Source organism: Leptonychotes weddellii, chromosome 8 (assembly GCF_054177405.1).
Source record: "Leptonychotes weddellii isolate Sample4059 chromosome 8, ASM5417740v2, whole genome shotgun sequence".
Classification (NCBI taxonomy): domain Eukaryota; kingdom Metazoa; phylum Chordata; class Mammalia; order Carnivora; family Phocidae; genus Leptonychotes; species Leptonychotes weddellii.
In genome coordinates, this window is record NC_138376.1 from 7,754,711 (window position 1) to 7,774,460 (window position 19,750).

At 44.0% G+C, this 19,750-nt stretch overlaps 1 long non-coding RNA gene across 1 annotated transcript in view; it reads right to left on the reverse strand.

Moving 5' to 3' along the window:
- Positions 1-14,415: 14,415 nt before the first annotated feature.
- The window catches only part of LOC115942382 (uncharacterized), a 36,074-nt gene continuing 30,739 nt past the window's right edge, over positions 14,416-19,750 (reverse strand). The window contains exons 2-3 of the long non-coding RNA XR_004076992.2: positions 16,447-16,528; positions 14,416-15,497 (exon numbers count right to left, since the gene is read on the reverse strand). This is a non-coding gene — a long non-coding RNA (uncharacterized LOC115942382). The remainder of the gene's footprint in view (positions 15,498-16,446; positions 16,529-19,750) is intronic.

Here is a 19,750-nt window from a genome sequence, read left to right on the forward strand (position 1 = left end):
GAGCCACCCAGGCACCCACATTTTGAAATTCTTAATTTATAATAAGTACGCATCATGGTTATTTTACAGGGCCAGCTTTAGCAAAGGGTGAAGTATGACCTACATAGAATTTTAAGAAAGAAAATCCAAAGTGTCGTAAGTAAAAGTCTACAAACTCATTCTTTGGAAGTTTCTCTTCCAAAACCCTTTTAAACTGGAAAAGGGAGTGCGTCACTGCAAGCTTGCTGATGTCCAGCTAGTTACTTCATCATCCTACACCCAAACTTCTTAGCCTATAAAAAGTTGATAATTATGGGGCGCCTGGGTGGCTCAGTTGGTTAAGCGACTGCCTTCGGCTCAGGTCATGATCCTGGAGTCCCGGGATCGAGTCCCGCATCGGGCTCCCTGCTTGACGGGGAGTCTGCTTCTCCCTCTGACCCTCCTCCCTCTCATGCTCTCTGTATCTCATTCTCTCTGTCTCAAATAAATAAATAAAATCTTTTAAAAAAAAAAAAGTTGATAATTATAACAGTGCTTAATTTACAATCCTGTTGTGAGACTTACATTGGTTTCAGTGAGGATTAGCTTAGGTATGAGTGAAGCCCTCGGTAAACTGTTAAAATGTAATGTATGCACTAAGTGTAAACTCTCAGACAGGGTGACATAAGTAAATGTCCCTCTCCACGTTACCACCAGGACAGTAAAAAATGAAGTGAAATTTAAGGAATAGAACAGAAAGTCAAATTTGATAGAAAGTATGAACTTAAAATGTCACTTAAACAATTAATGCCGAGTTCCCAAGCTTTGCATTTTTAAGCTTTCCAAAGCAAATTTGTAACAAAGCCTAAAGAAAATAGTGCAGCTTGGCTGCCAATAGGCAAAGGTTAAGAATTTCCAGAGAGGGGAGAAAAGAGGGTGCGGGCGCCTGGGTGACTCAGTCGATTGAGCATCTGATTCTTTTTTTTTTTTTTTTAAGATTTTATTTATTTATTCGAGACAGAGAGAATGAGAGACAGAGAGCATGAGAGGGAGGAGGGTCAGAGGGAGAAGCAGACTCCCTGCCGAGCAGGGAGCCCGATGCGGGACTCGATCCCGGGACTCCAGGATCATGACCTGAGCCGAAGGCAGTCGCTTAACCAACTGAGCCACCCAGGTGCCCCATGAGCATCTGATTCTTGATCTCAGCTCAGGTGCTGATCTCAGCCCAGTGTGGAGCCTACTTTAAAAAAATAAATTTCCAGAGAGGGGGAAAAAAAGACATTCTTAATTAGCACATTCTATCAGAGCAAAGCACAACAACTCCAAAAAACCACCCAGAAAAACTCAATGGAAACAAGCCGTTTACTGACTTCAGTGAGGAGGCATCACTTGCTTGATAAGAAAATAAAAACGAATGAAAAATCAAAATTCTCTTGCTGCCTTTTTTTACGAGGTAAAAGCTTAAATGATGCCTTCCCTTGGAATATTATAAGTACATAATCTTGGGGCGCCTGCCTGGCTCAGTCAGTAGAGCATGTGACTCATGATCTCGGGGTCATGAGTTTGAGCCCCATGTTGGTCTTAGCGATTACCTAAGGAAATTTTAAAAATTGTAAAAATTAAAAAAAAAAAAGAAGAAGTACAGAATCTTTCAGAAGCCAGTCAACCTTCCTTTAAAGGGTATGGAGTGATGCCGTACAAAGCAGAGCCTGGGAGGCAGAGGTCTGAGCACCTGCACAACTCCCTCACTTTATAGAGAAAAAACGGACACAAGCAGGTTAAATGGTTTTCTCAGCTCCCATATTCGTTCCTTAAAAATGGACACCAGAGTCTAAGTGTTTCATTTAATGTAAAAACTACTTTTTTTTTTTAAGAGGGGGGTGGGGAGGGCAGGGGGAGAGAGAATCTCAAGCAGACTCTGCACTGAGCAAGGAACCCAACACGGGGCTCAATCTCATGACCCTGAGATCATGACCTGAGCTGAAATCAAGAGTTGGATGCTCAACCAACTGAGCCCCCACCCCAGGCGCCCCTGGAAATTACTTTCTTGAGGAATTTAGCCCAAAGAAATTAAATACATGGGATTAAAGGGTTAAATAAATAACCTGGCTCACCTTCTTAGGGTTTTTCAATCAGAAACTTCTAAAGCTTCTTGCTATTTCAATTGGGGTTTTTCATATGAGGGAAAGTAATGGCCTTTTTCTCCCTCACAACTTGAAAATCCTGAGGCTCATATTTTAACACATATTCAAGTGATGATTCTGCATCTCCCTTGGGGTAGTCACTAGACCCTGTATATGTAAATGTAAGAGGCTCATCCAAAACAATATTTTCTTAGGTTTATTGTGACCATACATAAAACCGCCCCATCTTTAAATGGCAACTTTGATGTTTGTTCCTGCAATGATGTCATCCCTCTTTTGGAGAGATGTTCCTGCATCCAAACTGAATGCATTATCCCTTTAACCTTGAAATTATTCAGTGATCAGCATCATACGTACTGGAAGAGACGCCAATAATTTCGAAGGGAGACTATTTAAGAATAATAAAACAACCTACAGGAAGCAAATAATAAAACAAATATCCACAGTAATAATTCCCAAGTGCTTGTATACCATTTTCAATTAAGAGTTTTCCTATTGCCTCTGAGGAAACCCAGTGCTTTGGATCAGCTCTCCAGGCAGAAACTCTCCCACAGGATGAGGCTTCAGAGAAGCCTAAAATGGCCCAAATGATCACAATGACACCTGCCAATTAAAAGAGCCTACTATGTGTTACGTAATTTACCATCCAGTGTCCCACCTCATCTGAACAACAACCCTGCCAATTGGGAATTATCATCCCCATTTTTGAGATGAAAAAACAAAGTCTCAAAGAGGTCAGTCATTTGCCCCAAATCACCTAGCTAATAGATTAAGGAGCCAGGATTTATAAGGAACCCTGATCTTTCTAATGCTGAAGCCAGAATTCCTTCTCAAGAAATACCCTGTGAGTTCCTCCCCCCGCCCCCACTCGCCTGAAATTCACATCTTTGTTTGCTCTCCTTAAACATCTCCAGAAAATGTGTCTGTTTTATCTGAGACAGTGACACACTCTTTGGCTAATGCATTCGCTAAGATGAGCATATCTGATTAACAATTACTGCCATCCAACAGAAAGTAGGCTCTGTGGGAAGATGCCACAGGACAGGGAGGTTTTGCCCATGCCAGGGAAAAATGAAAGGATTGGGGGTCTAGCCAGCCTTCGGCAGTAGGAAGCACACCGTCATCCCATCATAGGTATCTTTTTCATATTGGAATTAACTACATGAATTACAGAGAGGCTTGGCCCAAACCCTTCTATTAAAAGAGCTCTTCTGTAAATACATTTGGGAAATTCACAAGTGCATATATCCTATGGATATGAAGAGACCCAAAGAACTTCCTGCTACTCCTTAAGAACAGCTAAGGGACATTCAGAAATTCCTGGCTGAGTGTTAACATTAAGTCTGAGAAGCTCGTTCATTTAACCACTATATTCAAGCATGTGTTATGTGTCTGTGCCCTGATATGATTCCATCTACCATGTCCCCAGACTCCATCAGGGAAACCAGAAGTGTCTTCATCTTTGGCCTGAATAGTTCATGGGCTGTTTTGGTTCTAGCTGGGGAAGATAATGGCCTGTGACTTCAGGGTTAGAGGAAGCAGAGTCTTTAAGCCCAGGGAGGATCCAGGAGGCTGGAACAAAGTTGTTTCAGGGCTAAAAGAAGCTTCACCTCTCTTGATCAGAGCAAAGAGTCAGGTGGGTGAGAAAAGCATCTGATGTTCTTTGCTCAGAACACAGAATATCCCTTGAGGGGGCACCTAGGTGGCTCAGTCAGTTGAGCATCTGCCTTCAGCTCAGGTCATGATCCCAGGGTCCTGGGATCGAGTCCCACGTCGGGCTCGCTCCCTGCTCAGTAGGAGTCTGCTCTCTCTCGCTCACTCTCTCTCTCTAATAAATAAATAAAATCTTCAAAAAAAAGAATATCCCTTGAGAGCTGCTTCCTGCTTTGCTTTGAAGAGAAAAAAGGTAAATGAGGTATATAAGCATGCCGGGGGGAAAAAAAGATAACTTCTATGTTTGAAAGAACAGATGTTAAATATCTGTTTTCCAAAGATCCTGATTACATACGGGCTTTTCAGGACCATGTCATTATATAGAAGCGGGATATGCTTATTTAACTAAGTACAGAGCACAGAGGAAATTATTAGCGATGGTAGAGTTTATGTGGGAAATTATCCCAGGAGCAATGACATAACCTAGAGGATTCGACCTGGGGTAAATTACCCAATACCACCCTTCTCTATATGACAAAACTATTTTTAGTTATAATTGCACAAGGCAACATAACAGTGATGGCCAAAAAAGAAGCATAGGCAGGGACGTTTTTATTTTACTTAACTCAGTGTATGTAATTGTGCTCCCCAATAATAAAGAATAAAAAAGAAAAGGAAGATTACCATTCAAAACAGGGAGAAAAGTGGTGGACCAATGCCCTTGAATGACTTTAACGTATTTTTGGAATAAAGAGAAAAAACCTTATATCTATGTATCAGCCTATCTTTATATATGAATGATGAATATTAATTTACTATACATAATAATATTACAGTAACCAAACAAGCTAGTTTCAATAAGAATGAAGTGTCTGAAAAAGTTACAATTTAGGTTACCTACTAAATCGTCATATTGATATAACATGGCGTTTTCTGGTTTCTTCCTTAGTTTTAAAACAAACAGGGATTTTAAGGGCACCTGAATGGCTCAGTCGGTTAAGCGTCTGCCTTCAGCTGAGGTCATGATCTCAGGGTCCTGGGATCGAGCCCCGCATCGGGCTCCCTGCTCAGCGGGAAATCTGCTTCTCCCTCTCCTGCTGCCCCTCTCCCCTGCTTGTGCACACACACTCTCTCTTAAATAAATAAAACAGGAATTTTAAAAGTAAAATAAAATTTATTTCAAAATCAGTATTTCAAACATGTAAACTAAAATTTACACTTACAAATAAAAACTGGACCTCTTGGAGGGCCTGGGTGGCTCAGTCGATTAAGTATCCAACTCTTGATCTCAGCTCAGGTCCTGATCTCAAGGTCGTGAGTTCAAGTCCCACATTGGGCTCCACGCTGGGTGTGGTGCCTACTTAAAACAAAAAACAACCAAAAAAACCTGGACCCCTTGCCATTTGCACTGTTCCATTGCTTCAAATCTCAAGTAATCTCTGCACCCAATGTGGGGCTCGAACCCACAACCGAGAGATCGAGGGTCGGATGCGCCACTAACCGAACCAGCCAGGCACCCCTCACATTGCTTCAAAGTTTAAATGCAAATAAAAACTTCAAGTGGTCACCAGGACTGACAGAATTGAAGTAGATTTCTTCATTGGTAGCCTCACTGTGCCATCATTGCTTATTTTGAATCTATGGTGTAAATACAGAAACCTATCGTACTACGGGGTCAGAGCTGCGCCTGAAGCAAATTCAAACAATTCTGAACTTTCAGGAACTTACTTTCAGAATGAATGTGGGCAGATCGCTCACGTGGACGCCATGATGAACAGCTCTGTGGAGAGAGGCCCAACTGGTGAGGAGCTGAGGTGTCCCACCCAGTCAGTGGGGAGCCGAAGACTGAGCTGGGACCCGGTCAACCCTAGGCAAGCCTTCTACCAACCGCAACTGGGGCCACTCTCCTCACTACAACCCTCATGAAAGACACTGAGCCAGAACCCTGAACCTAAGCGGCTCCAGAGCTGACCCTCAGAAACTCCTGCCATAAGAAATGTTCATTACTTAAAAAAAATAAAAGGGGGGGGGCACCCGGGTGGCTCAGTCAGTTAAGCGTCTGCATTCGGCTCAGGTCATGATCTCAGGGTCCTGGAATTGAGCCCCACATCGGGCTCCCTGGTCAGCGGGGAGTCTGCTTCTCCCTCTCCCTCTGCCCCTCCCCCTGCTTGTGCTTTCTCTCTCTCTCTCTCACACAAATAAACCAATAAAATCTTCAAAAAAATAAAAATTTAAAAAAAAAAGTGAATGCGGGTAGCTCAATGTTTAAGTAGTTCTCCAAATTAACTGCCACATAGAAACAATGTTTATCAAAAAATAAGTAATACAAATGTGCTAATTCGCAGTTCACATAAATATTATTAACATGGAATGGTAACCACAGTAATTGTTTAGAACTTGGGCCAACAAAAAGAGTTTTTTCAGGGAAGTGTATTTTATCACTGCATTTGTTTAGATTTGTCACTGCATGGTGATATTAAAAGCAGACAAGAAAAAAAAAAGCAGACCAACTTTTAGTCAGTTTTATTATTGTTTTATAATTATACATGAGTCACCTGGGTGGCTCAGTTGGTGAAGTGGCCAACTCTTGATTTGGCTCAGGTCAGGATCTCATGGTCCTGGGATCGAGCCCCATATCGGGCTCCCTGCTCAGCAGGGAGTCTGCTTCTCCCTCTGCCCCTCCCCCCTGCTCATAATACTCTCTCTCTCTCTCTCAAATAAATAAATAAAATCTTAAAAAAAAAAAAAAAAGAATTACAACAGGTAGAAAAACATATATTTAAACAATGCCTCCTGGGGCGCCCGGGTGGCTCAGTCGGTTAAGTGAAGGACTCTTGGTTTCAGCTCAGGTCATGATCCCAGGGTCATGAGATCGAGTCCACATCAGGCTCCGCACTCAGCGGGAGTCTGCTGGAGATTCTCTCCCTCTGCCCCTCCTAACCCTCGAGTGAACTCATGCTCTTGCTCTCTCTCTCTCTCTAAAATAAATAAATAAATTTTAATAACAATAATAATAATGCCTCCCTCTCAAGAACACCGAAATACTTCAAAGGAATCTGCACTTCAACCACAGATGTGGCAACCATATAAAAATGGCTCAAACATAGGTATCTTTCATATTTTTGACTTGCCACTGTACATGCAAGGACTTATTCCCATTTTCTTGAAAAAGATACTGCAGACACAAAAGTAAACTCGTGCCCCAGCAGAGGCTACAAATAAAGACACACCGCTACCGGCAAGTTGAAAACAAGTATTCGGGGGCGCGTGGGTGGCTCAGTTGGTTAAGCGACTGCCTTCGGCTCAGGTCATGATCCTGGAGTCCCGGGATCGAGTCCCGCGTCGGGCTCCCTGCTCGGCGGGGAGTCTGCTTCTCCCTCTGACCCTACCCCCTCTCATGTGCTCTCTCTCATTCTCTCTCTGTCAAATAATAAATAAAATCTTTATAAAAAAAATAAATAAAGTTTCATTGGGCGCCTGGGTGGCTCAGTCGGTTGAGCGACTGCCTTCGACTCAGGTCATGATCCCGGAGTCCCCGGATCGAGTCCCGCATGGGGCTCCCTGCTCGGCGGGGAGTCTGCTTCTCCCTCTTACCCTACCCCTCTCAAGCTCTCTCTCTCTCTCATTCTCTCTCTCAAATAAATAAATAAAATTAAAAAAAAAAAAGAAAACAAGTATTCGATCCATTTGGACAGCCTCACCAGCTCTCTCTCTCTGTCAAATAAACAAATAAAAAATTAAAAAAAAAAAGATTTTATTTATGTGTGAGAGAGAGAGAGCAAGAGAGAGAACATGAGCGGGGTCAGGGGAGGGAGAAGCAGGCTCCCCACCAAGCAAGGAGCCCAGTGCAGGACTCGATCCCAGGACCCTGGGATCATGACCTGAGCTGGAGGCAGATGCTTAACCGACTGAGCCATCCAGGAACCCCAATCGGAAATCATCCATCTGATTTCAACTAGACAGTGACAAAGACATCTGTAATGTCTATTTCTCTTTTTGCATACACATGAACATATTTATGAACAAGTCCACTTATGAATAAAGGACCCATGTAGTGAAGACTGAAATTGTGCTGTATGCCAAAATAGCTAGGTTAGTCCTCCAACATCCCCTGAGCAGTGTGAACCCCGTAGATAGATCAAGGTTACCTGGCTAGTGGATGGCTGAGCCAGATTGTGCATGGGGTTTATCTAATGCCAAGGGTCAAGGTCTTGATCACCACCCCACATTTCCTCTCTACAAATCACCTACATGTCTAAACCAATCCCTTGCTTCTTTATGTACTAACATAATACGGTTATACTCTCCATGTTCTCTGCTGTAGGACTACAGCTGATTCCTTCTCCTGACGACTTAAGCCAGAGCCCCTCCTTCCATACGGCAAATGCCCGAGTCCTAAGGGGAAGTGGAAAGGAGTCTGGTTTGCAGGACCCACAGATGTGGTCTGCAGTAGCGCTTTCGTGGCTTGGGGATTCCCACTTCCAGAGGCCCCCCACCCCCCGCCCCCATTTTCTAAGCAGCAAAAGGAAGAGGAACTTCCAGCTGAAAGGACTCAAGAAGGAATTTGAGATAATTGAATACTTTCACGTGCTTCCCTCACTGAAGGTTTTTCTGAATACAGTATGAAAACAGAACTAAGTGGTCCCAATGGACTGAATCCAAAGAAAATGTCTTTCCAAAGTTCAGAGTGCATCGAATATTACCAAATTAAAAAAAATTTTTTTTTTGTATGAAGGAAAAATGGGGAGGAGATGAGGGAAGGGAAGAGACCATAAGAAATCAAAGAGCCAAGGAAATACTCAGATGAGAGATGGAGGATCCCACGCTCTGCCGCTCTTCCCCTGAGTTGGTTAAGACTCAGCCCTAAGGGTTCCCGGCCCTGCTTGTCTTCCCCATGGAAAAAAGGAAATCCTATGTGGTGATCCACTTCATTTCTCTCATCATCAGAAACAGCCCCTAAACAACGAAGTCTGGGATCTGTGAATGTGGAACAACTTCCTTGTTTTTTAAGGAAATCATATCAAATTGTGGTTGGAGAAAAAAAAAATGGCTAGGCATTCTTTTAAAAGTTCAGCACAGTCTAAATTATGGGTTTGGACGCACAAGAATTTAATCTGATTTTAAACTGAATTGGTTGAAGCTGCTGCAAGGATGAACTATATAATTAGAGCAATCCACCCAGTTAATAGAGCTACACTGGAGGAATAGAGTTAAGGAGAGAGACCAGAAGGCTTTTTTCCTGCTTTCTCCACTAAAGTCATTTTTCTCTTTGGTAACAGGAAAAGGAAACATAAATACTCTATCGCATCCTTAATGTGCAAACCTGACATTAGCTTTAAAATTGTATTTCTGTCAAAATGTAAATGTTATCAGTTATTACAAAATAAATTTATCCTTTTTATGGGGGAAGGGAACTTGTTCCTTAAAGCATTACTAAATGAATTTATTTACATTTAACACAGGCTTCACACACATCAGTCAATCTATCACACTCACAATGCATGTAACAGGAAAGAATTCTTTTTTTTTTTTTAAGATTTTATTTATTTATTTGAGAGAGAGAGAGAGAGAGCACATGGGGGGGGAAGGGTCAGAGGGAGAAGCAGATTCCCTGCTGAGCAGGGAGCCCGATGCAGGACTCGATCCCGGGACTCCAGGATCATGACCTGAGCCGAAGGCAGTCGCTTAACCAACTGAGCCACCCAGGCACCCAAGAATTCTTTTTTTTAAAGATTTTATTTATTTGAGAGAGAGAGCGTGCGCACGACAGCGGGGTGAGGGGCAGAGGGAGAAGCAGACTCCCCACTGATCAGGGAACCATCGTCCCAGGACCCCGAGATCATGACCTGAGCCGAAGGCAGACACTAAACCAACTGAGCCCCACAGTTGCCCCCTAAAAGGAATGATTCTTCAGTGAGCGTTAAGAATTCCTTCCTGGGCGCCTGGGTGGCTCAGTTGGTTAAGCGACTGCTTTCGGCTCAGGTCATGATCCTGGAGTCCCTGGATCGAGTCCCGCATCGGGCTCCCTGCTCGGCGGGGAGCCTGCTTCTCCCTCTGACCCTCCCCCCTCTCATGTGCTCTCTCTCTCTCATTCTCTCTGTCTCAAATAAATAAATAAAAATCTTTAAAAAAAAAAAAAAAAAGAATTCCTTCCTGTTAGGGGGCGCCTGGGTGCCTCAGTTGGTTAAGCATCTGCCTTAGGCTCAGGTCATGATCCCAGGGTCTTGGGATCGAGCCCTGCATGAGGCTCCCTGCTCAGCGGGGAGTCTGCTTCTCCCTCTTCCCCTGCCCCTCCCCCTGGCTTCTGCGCTCTCTCTCTCAAATAAATAAATCTTAAAAAAAAAAAAAAAAAAGGAATCATTCCTTTTGAAATGTCTTGACCTTTTCAAATAATTTTTAAGCAATTGATGATGTCTTCTTTATGAAACATTTTTAAAAGCCCTGCTTAATTGAATTACTATTCCCACTTAATTTTTAGGACTGAAAAGTATCTCAAAGTTTACTAAAAAGCGAGGTGGAGGATGCAGAAATCACATTTACACAAGACGAAAGAGACTTTATTATGTCATACCAGCAGAAATTGGACATACCTGAGCGAGTTTTAGAAACAAGGAAAGTCATGATGCCCGTGAGTTTGAATTTAAACTTAGAATGTCTCTCCAGTGCTCAAGCTAACCTCAAGATAACGCAAGTATCACTGTTTCAAAATACGGAAGAGAACGTATATTTTTCAAAGTGATTTGTTTTAATGTGTTCATCAAAATCGAAACACAAAAAAAACAATGCCAGTGATTGCAGTAGATGGTGAATATGACTTCAGGGGACAACTAACCGGTTAAACAAGAAACCAGTTTTCAGTTAGTGAAAGGATGGATCTAGTGATGCATATTCAATCACTCCAGGAAGATTCCATCAGTACATTAAAGATTAAAGTACTACTCAAAGAAAACAGGTCCTGTAAAGCTTTGACAATAAATATTAACTTATTCCTCATACAAATTACAGCTGAGACCAGGGTGTTCATGATACCAACAGCAACACTCCTGCTCAAAAATTAACAGGGCGCCTGGGTGGCTCAGTCAGTTAAGCATCTGCCTTCGGCTCAGGGTCCTGGGATCGAGCCCTGGGTCGGGCTCCCTGCTCAGCTTGAAGTCTGTGTCTCCCTCTCCCTCTGCTGCTCCCCCCCCGCCCCCTGCTTGTGTGCTCGTTCCTTCTCTCTCAAATAAATAAATAAAATCTTAAAAAAAAAAAAAAAATTAACAGGGAACATTGTTCCTACCGGGTTAAAAGAATGAAAAGAGCTTAAGAAGGGAATTTCCAAGTGCATATAAAACGTGGTAAGGAACTAGAAGTTGGGACATGGAAAAATTGAAAGTAGTGAAGGTAACTCACTTACCAGGAAATGATATAAAAATAATCAACTCATTCAATAAAAACATAATGCAGAATGAGGTCAGTGACACACACCTAGAACATCCTGCCTGTCTCCCCACTTCACACATCCTTCAGTCAATGCTGGCTACCTTTTCACCTACCAATCCAGTGTTAAAAAGCTAAGAAAGAACAACACGGAGGTGACAGGAGCCCGCTGCCCTCCTCGGAGAGTGGCCAAGTATGTAATCTCCGATGGGAGCCTTTTCAAAGTCATGGCCATAGACATTTAGAAGTGGCAGTGAGCGTGTGAGTCCAGCTGAATAGAACGTCGAGGGCCCCCCAAAGCCTTCTGTTCTGCACTGCCTGTGCCCGAGTCAGCCCTGGAAACTTCTTCCCATGCCTCCATCACCCGAGAATCCGCAGAGGAGGGCGGGAGGCTGCAAAATCCAGCTCTCCCCATTCCCTTTCAAGACTCCAGGTGGCCCAGGTACGTGGCACGTGTACGTGGCAGCTACTGAGTGGGCAAGGGCGGTGCCCCATCCGGTCCTGGTTAGGACTGGCAAGAGCAACCCAGCTCCTCCCAATCCCAGGTTCCTCTTCTCTCCCTCCTTCCCCCCAGGGGCCCAGGGCTCAGAAAGCTGTCCTCCACACGTCCACAAGCTCCAAAACTTCAGCCTCACTCTTCTCTCCACCAATTCCGATCTGCTGAGCGCCCGCGGGTGAGGCTACTTTGCATTCGCTCTCCCCCACCTCGACTCCCAGCTCTCTCTCACGGTCAAATCCAACCTGCTCGTCTCTGGCTTCCAGGCAGTAAAGAGAAGGAATTTGGGGAGAGGTTGGGGTGCGGCTTGTTTGTGTCCCTGATGCCGGATCAATCACACACACCACTTGCTGGTCTTAGGAAACAGCAAGGAAGCACCGGGGGAGGACTTGGAACTTCCCAAAGGGCAGGAGGAACTGCACCTTTGCTCTGCTTTCTCCCACCACTGCCCAAGGGGGCCAAGCTCAGACCCCCTCGGGCCACCTCCTCTCCAGTCTTCTATTTTCAACAAAGAAATGTGATTCACACACAGCCTGCGACACTGATGAATCTTGAGCACATTGTGCTAAGTCAAAGAGGCCAGTTACAAAAGGACAAATATCATACAGTTCCACTTCTAGGAGGTACCTAGAACATGCAAATTCATGAGACAGAAAGTAGAACAGAAGTTTCTACTAGGGGCTAGGAGCATTGAGGAGGGGACGGGGAGTTTCTTTGGGGGATGATTTTTTTTTTTTTTAAGATTTCTTATTTACTCATTTTTTAAAAAAGATTTTATGTATTTGAGAGAAAGGGAAAGCATGAGCGAGGTGAAGGGGAGAAGGAGAAGCAGACTCTCCTCTGAGCAGGGAGCCCAATGTGGGGCTCGACCCCACCCGAGCCGAAGGCAAACGCTTAACCGACTGAGCCACCCAGGCACCCCGGGGATGACTTAAAAGTTCTAGAAATAGATAGTGATATTGCACAACAGTGTAAATGTACTTAATGCCATCAAATTGTACACTTAGAAATCGTTGATTTGATGTTATGTATATTTAACCACAATAAAAAAATTACAACCAAAAAATGAAAAAAGATTAGCAAAGGGAGACAACCTCATACATCCCTTCCCCACTGCCTACCTCACCCATCCCTCACTGAAACCAGTCTTCGTCCATCTTTCTTCTCTGGGTCCACTATGCAGTGGACACATTTGTCGACCCCAAGAGGTCTGGCTCCAGAGCGACATGTGGAAGGACACAAAGAGGCTCTTGATATCAGGATGGAGCTGTGGACAGAGTTCAAGCCATGTTTCCTCCTGGTATTGGAGTGGACCCCGTTCTTATTCCCCATGCTCCTCAATTCCGACCCTGAGCCAAACTCCCCAGGGCTAAATTAGTGGGTGGCCTGGAACCCACATTCTCGTTTTCAGGTAAGCCTTGATGGGACCCAGGAGAACCCATCCTCAGCCCTGAGTGGACTGCACTGGACTTGGGAGCTGGGGTTGGGACTCCTGGAATAACTGGACCAGGGGCTGGGAAAAAAATAGGAAGTGTTCCCTTTTTCTTCCTTCTTTACATGTGTTATCTTTGTAACACGATAATTACTCGTTCATGAGATATTACTCACTAATTACTGTGCCATGTAACTGTCATACAGCATAATGGTTAAGCACATACGTCCAAAGACAAGCTTCTGTGCTTTAAACATGTGGCCCTGGGCAGTCTCCTCAACTTCCAGAGCCTCCCTTTCCCTATCCATACAGTGGAGATAATCATCACGCCTCTCTCATAGCATCATGGTGACAGTTAAACATGCCACACCTCAGAGATTTAGGAAAAATACCTAGCACGTATCGAGCACTCAAAGCAAGTCATTGTTCTTCTGAACTGAATCAGTTTATCACCCTCAATTTTCATTGCTCATTGCCAGTGTGTGACAATATTTATTCCCAGCGTTAAACACGTTTATCCCACGAAAGTAGAGGAACAGGATGCAAGAAGATGACTTTACTTTGTATAATTTTCTCTACAGTGTTTCCATTGCTGGTTCTATAGTGACCAGAACTCCAGTCAGCCACCTTGGCAGATCCTGCCCAACCGAACTTGTCCACTTCTCTAGAATTCTCAAGAAAGGTACTTAAAAAACAAAAAAAAATGTAGGCTCCAAAACGGTCAACGGAGGTGAGTGGAGATGAGTGGCACAGAGGAAGTGTTTTATGGCAATGTTTGAAACTGTGGCCCAGCTATTCCTGTCCCCACTCCCTTACACTTCCAGTTACAAGAGCTCTAAAATTCCCTTTTTCGAATACAGTTGGAGTGGAGTTTCGGGCGCTCGCAACAGAGTCTTGATGCAATCTCAAAAATGATCTTATTAAAAATGATAGTGGAGGGACATCTGGGTGGCACAGTCGGTCAAGGCATCCGACTTTTAGTTTTAGCTCAGGTCGATCCTGGGGTCATGAGATCGAGCCCCACATTGGGCTCCATGCTCAGTGTGGAGTCTGTTTGGGACTCTCTCTCCCTCCCCCTCTGCCCCTCCTGCCTGCACTCCCACTCACTCTCTCTAAAATAAATAAATCTTAAAAAAAAAAATGATAGTGGAAATATGCATATCCATTTGATTTCTATCTTCCCCTGGTGTTATTTCTGACCTATTTTTGATGAAGAGTAACAAAGTTAATTTTTGGATAAATGCCAAGGGAATGGTTGCACTCCTTCAGTAAATGAGGATTCTCTAAGGAACAGCGCAAATGGGTTTAGAAAGCACATCTTGAACTGAAGCCAGCGTGTTCATCAGACTATGAAGTGTTAGAAGAACCAAGAGCTTCGTCTCTTTTTTTTTTTTTTTAAGATTTTATTTATTTATTCATGAGAGACAGAAACAGAGGGAGAAGCAGGCTCCCAAGGAGCAGGAAGGCCGATGCGGGACTCGATCCCAGGACCCTGGGATCATGACCCTGAGCTGAAGGCAGACGCTTAACCATCTGAGCCACCCAGGCGCCCAAGAGCTTCGTCTCTTACAGGCATTTCAATCTGTATCCTCCCCTCGGCCCCCCTGCACAAAGGATGAGGCTCAGGCTCCCTCCATCCACATGGAGGAAAGACTGCTGTCCACCCGGGGAGCCCGTCTTCCCTTGGAAGACATCAGGTACTACCTCTTCAGTGATGTCTTCTCCCGCCCACAGTCCGAACTCCGGGGTTCCCAGGCATCCTCTTAGCATTTTCTTCTCTCTCTTTTTTTAAGATTTTTATTTATGTATTTATTTGTCAGAAAGAGAGAGAGCACACAACAGGGGAAGCAGCAGGCAGAGGGAGAAGCAGGCTCCCTGCTGAGCGAGGAGCCCGATGCTGGGCTTGATCCCAGGATCCTGGGATCATGACCCGAGCCGAAGGCAGATGCTTAACGACTGAGCCACCCAGGCACCCCAGCATTTTGGATTTTCATCATGGTTTATTTCTATGTCTGTTTTACCCATTAGTCCTTAAAGTGCCCGAGGGAAGAAACTTCCACATTCATTTCCCGCCTCACAGCACCTGGCACAGACCAGGTGCTCAAGAGAGGGCTGATGAATGGATGGATTGAGTCTTCCTGACGCCGACCTCCTTAGGCTTCCCCTGGAGGCTACCTTGCAGCCTCCACCTTCCTGCCCAAGTTCCATGGAGTGAGAGCTTCCCGGCCCTGCCTTATACCCCGCTCTCTGGCTCAGCCCCTGTGTGCTTTCCTCCACCACTCTGCTTTGGCTCCCAAAGCTCAGTGCAGGCATGATGAGTCATGAAGAAATTGTCCAGCGATGCAAGTTCCCATTGGGATCTCCTTAATTTTGATTTCACGATCACAGATGGGAACTATGAAATGCAGAGAAACTTTTAAGATCTAAAATGAGTTATCATCCAGGAGTTACTAATTGTAAATGACTGTACCCTTGAAGCATGAGCCCAAGAGACACATCAACACGTGCACACACACACACACACAAACACGCAAAAGATTACTGACAATTGTACAAATTTAGGAACATATTAAGGATCATTTTTTTTTATGTCTGTAAGACCGGACTGGTACAACTCCACCCACCAAATTATTTTCCTTCCAACAGAGACGAATGTTGCTAACATCTCATTTTTCCATGTAATGAGTACACCATTCAACAACATGTTTATTTTAGAAGTACGACTCAGTAAAGAGCGTCAGGGTTCTATAGAAGTTAAAGAAAAAAACAAACTGTGTAACAACATTGAAGCAAACTCCAGATCACTAAACAGTCTGACCCCAATTACATGAGGGGCAGGTGACACTCATATCTGCCTAATGTTTATCTCCCGTGTGTTCATAGCATCAGAAATGGACAAATTAGACTTAATTTAAAATCTCAAGTAATTTTGACCTCTCAATTTTATTTAGGCTGAAGCCCAGCAGAAAAGTCCATGAAATAGAAACATTTGACCACCATTTTTGTCTCAAGGGAAGTTTGAGGTTGGGCAGCAGCTTTGAGTATTTTCTAGCTGTTTCTTTTTTTTTTTTTTTTTTTTAAAGATTTTTATTTATTTATTGAGAGAGAGAGAGAATGATAGAGAGAGAGCATGAGAGGCTGGAGGGTCAGAGGGAGAAGCAGACTCCCTGCTGAGCAGGGAGCCTGATGCGGGACTCGATCCTGGGACTCCAGGATCATGACCTGAGCCGAAGGCAGTCGCTTAACCAACTGAGCCACCCAGGCGCCCTTTCTAGCTGTTTCTAACGGAAAACAAGCCATTATAAAGAACTTGATTAGGGGCCCCAAATGAGAGAGCCACCTACCTCCTGCTTTCTCCTGAATCAATTCTTCACAGTGTCACTCAATTTCAGGATTTGAGTTGAAGGTAATTTCTAGCCATGACACCTATATGCAAACACAAATTTAAGACTAATCAAAGTATGTGTAAAACTAGAGAATTCCAGACTTGAAAAAGACTTAGGAGTTTAGTTCAAGCCCCTCACTTTACTAAGAAACAGACCCAGAAAGATTAGAGGATTTGCCCAAAGTCACAGACATGGGGACAGACCCACAAAACAAAACAAAAACAGGATAATCACAATCTCCACCATCCGGGGATGGGAGAAAACACACCATAACACTTATAGTAACTTTGTTCATGTTTTTGGAATATCAAAACTTCCTGCTATGGACTTCCCTAAATTTGACCATCATTCACTATCGAAATATATAACCTCAATGTGGAGCAGTATGTGCTTCCTTGTGGAAATTAAAGCAGGATTCTTAATTAGTCTAAAGTGCCCTCTAGTGTTCTTATGTGAAAACTTCTTTTAGGATGACCTGCCATCCTACCTAATAATGGCTAGAGTCCCTTTGCCTGGGACAGTCCTGGTTTAGGGCCTATTGTCCCACCAATATCTGCTGGATATTTTTACTTTAATGGAGAATTACTACTCTATCGGTCTAATATCTGCTGGATATTTTCACTATAATAGAGAAATACTACTAATAGCCACATTAAAAGAAGCTGGAATTGGCTGAGTAGCCCTCAACTTTGCATCTCCAAGCTTCCCCAGGGTCTTGTCCAGTCCAGGACTGTGTGAAGTGCATGATCATTGCTATGAACGAACGTTTGTGTCCTCCCAAAAGTCCTAGGTTGAAACCTTAATCCTGAGCGTGATGGTATTTGGAGGTGGAGCTTTAGGGAGGGAATTAGGTTTAGATGAGGTCATGAGAATAGAACCCTCATGATGGGACTAGTGTCAGAGTGTGCTCATTCTCTTTCTGTCCCTTTCCTTTTCTTCTCTCTCCCTCTTCTTGCTTGCACACATTGAGAAAAGGCCATGTGAGGATATAACAAGAGGACGGCCATCTGCAAACCAGGAAGGGGGATCTCACCAGACATGCGATCTGCCAGCACCTTGATCTTGCACTTCCCAGCCTTCAGAACTGTGACAAGTAAGTTTTTATTGTTTCAGCCACCAGGTCTACGATACTGTGTTAGGGCAGCCTGAGCTGCCTGAGGCGAGCAGTGAGTAGAGAGGTCACTCTAACACGTGGTTAAATCTGAAGGATGACCAGCAACGACCCAGCTCCATTTTCCCCAATCTTTCCCAAACACGATGGAACTAAGGCTTCCTTTTCAGAACTGAGGGCATTCGCTTACGAAAGAAAATGCACTCCAAGTGGAGCCTCTGGGGACAGCTAACAACCCATCCAGCCTCTTGGCCATGGCGAGAGAACCGAGAACTGCCCTTTGTGTGCTCTTTGGATCTGTCAGCTGGGAGTGCCAAGCCCAGAGAGCTCTGCAAGATGCATGATGCAAGAGGCCCAGCCGGCGGGGACAGAGTGACAGGGTGACAGGGAAATCGCGGGTCAGGGACGTGTGAGATACTTGCAGGGCACAGACTCCAATCTGGACACTCTTGCCATAATGATTTGGTCCTTTCTTAGATGATGCATATCTACAACTAAATATGTTATTGTTCCGTGATGCTTTTTTTTTTAATTTTGCAATAAGCTCTTTCAGCAGCAATAAGCTTGAAAGGGAAGCTTCTACTTAGTAAAATATTACGTGCTGAATTTCTACTTCTCAAGTCAGTTAATGATGAATGTGAAATTGCACCAAATGTCATCATTTGCCCCCCCAACACACACTGCCGTGGGGACAGAGTGCAATCAATAACTGGGTGAAAACCCAAAAGCATGAATCTGCCGAAGAAGCATTATAATGGACATCAAAAGTCACCACCTATCTAGGGGCGCCTGGGTGGCTCAGTCAAGTTAAGCGACTGACTCTTGATTTCGGCTCAGGTCATGCTCTCAGGGTCGTGAGATCGAGCCCCAGTCAAGCCCCAAGTCAGCCTCTGCGCTGGGTGTGGTGCCTCCTTAAGATTCTCTCTCTCCCTCTGCCCCTTCCTTGTCCCTCTCTGCTCACCCACCGTGCTTTCTCTCTCTCAAAAAAGTTACTAGCTGTCTTAAGAACCTTGTTCTTGTAGTTTATGATTTATCACATACAGCTATGGAAGGTGCTTACATAACATTTAGATCCAGTGATTGTTCTTCCAAATTGACTTTGCCAATTTTTTATTTCAAGTTTTTGTGTTCATGTACAAAAATGAAGCAAAAGCGATAATGTGTTGATAGAGAAGTCAGAAGAATTTTATAAACAGTTCAATGTTGCTAACTTTATTCCAGTGTTATCAGGGCGGCTTTGCCTAGAGAGATCAATTAATCCCAAGAATGGTTTGAATTCTTTGCCATGGAATCAAAGTAAAGTTTTTGGAAATTTCATCTATTTGAGATGAAATATCTGACATTATTGTCACTCTTTCTGTAAATAAAGTTCAACGTTAAAAATGAAAGTGTTTTGGGGGTGCCTGGTCAGTCAGTTGGGCTTCAGACTCCTGATTTCAGCTCAGGTAATGATCTCAGGGGTAGTAGGATGGAGCCCCAGGTCAGGCTCTGCACCCAGCAGGGAGTCTGCTTAGGATTCTCGCTCTCCCTCTGCCCCTTTCCCTCCACACTCCTTTTGTCTCTAAAATAAATAAATCTTTAAAAATTTTTTTAAAAATTTAAGTATTTTTGAAGTGCTAACATAAATAATTTTAGTGGAGCGTGGTGTCCATGGTAAAAATCAATATTTTAGGGTGCCTGGGTGGCTCCGTTGGTTAAGCGACTGCCTTTGGCTCAGGTCATGATCCTGGAGTCCCTGGATCGAGTCCTGCATCGGGCTCCCTGCTCGGCAGGGAGTCTGCTTCTCCTTCCCACCCTCCCCCCTCTCATGTGCTCTCTCTCTCATTCTCTCTCTCTCAAATAAAATCTTTTAAAAAAATCAATATTTTACTAAATTAAGATATCTCATTTTTAAATTAAGATATGGAGCAGAATTGGGGTGCCTGGGTGACTCAGTTAGTTAAACAGCCAAATCTTGATTTCGGCTCAGGTCATGATCTCAGGGTTATGGGATCCAGCCCTGCACTGGGCTCCCCACTCAGTGTGGAGTCTGCTTGTTCCTTGTCCCCACCTCCCGACTGCATGTGCTTGTATGCTCTCTCTCTCTCAAATAAATAAATAAATAAATAAATAAATAAATAAATAAAATCTTTCTTAAAAAAAAAGATATGG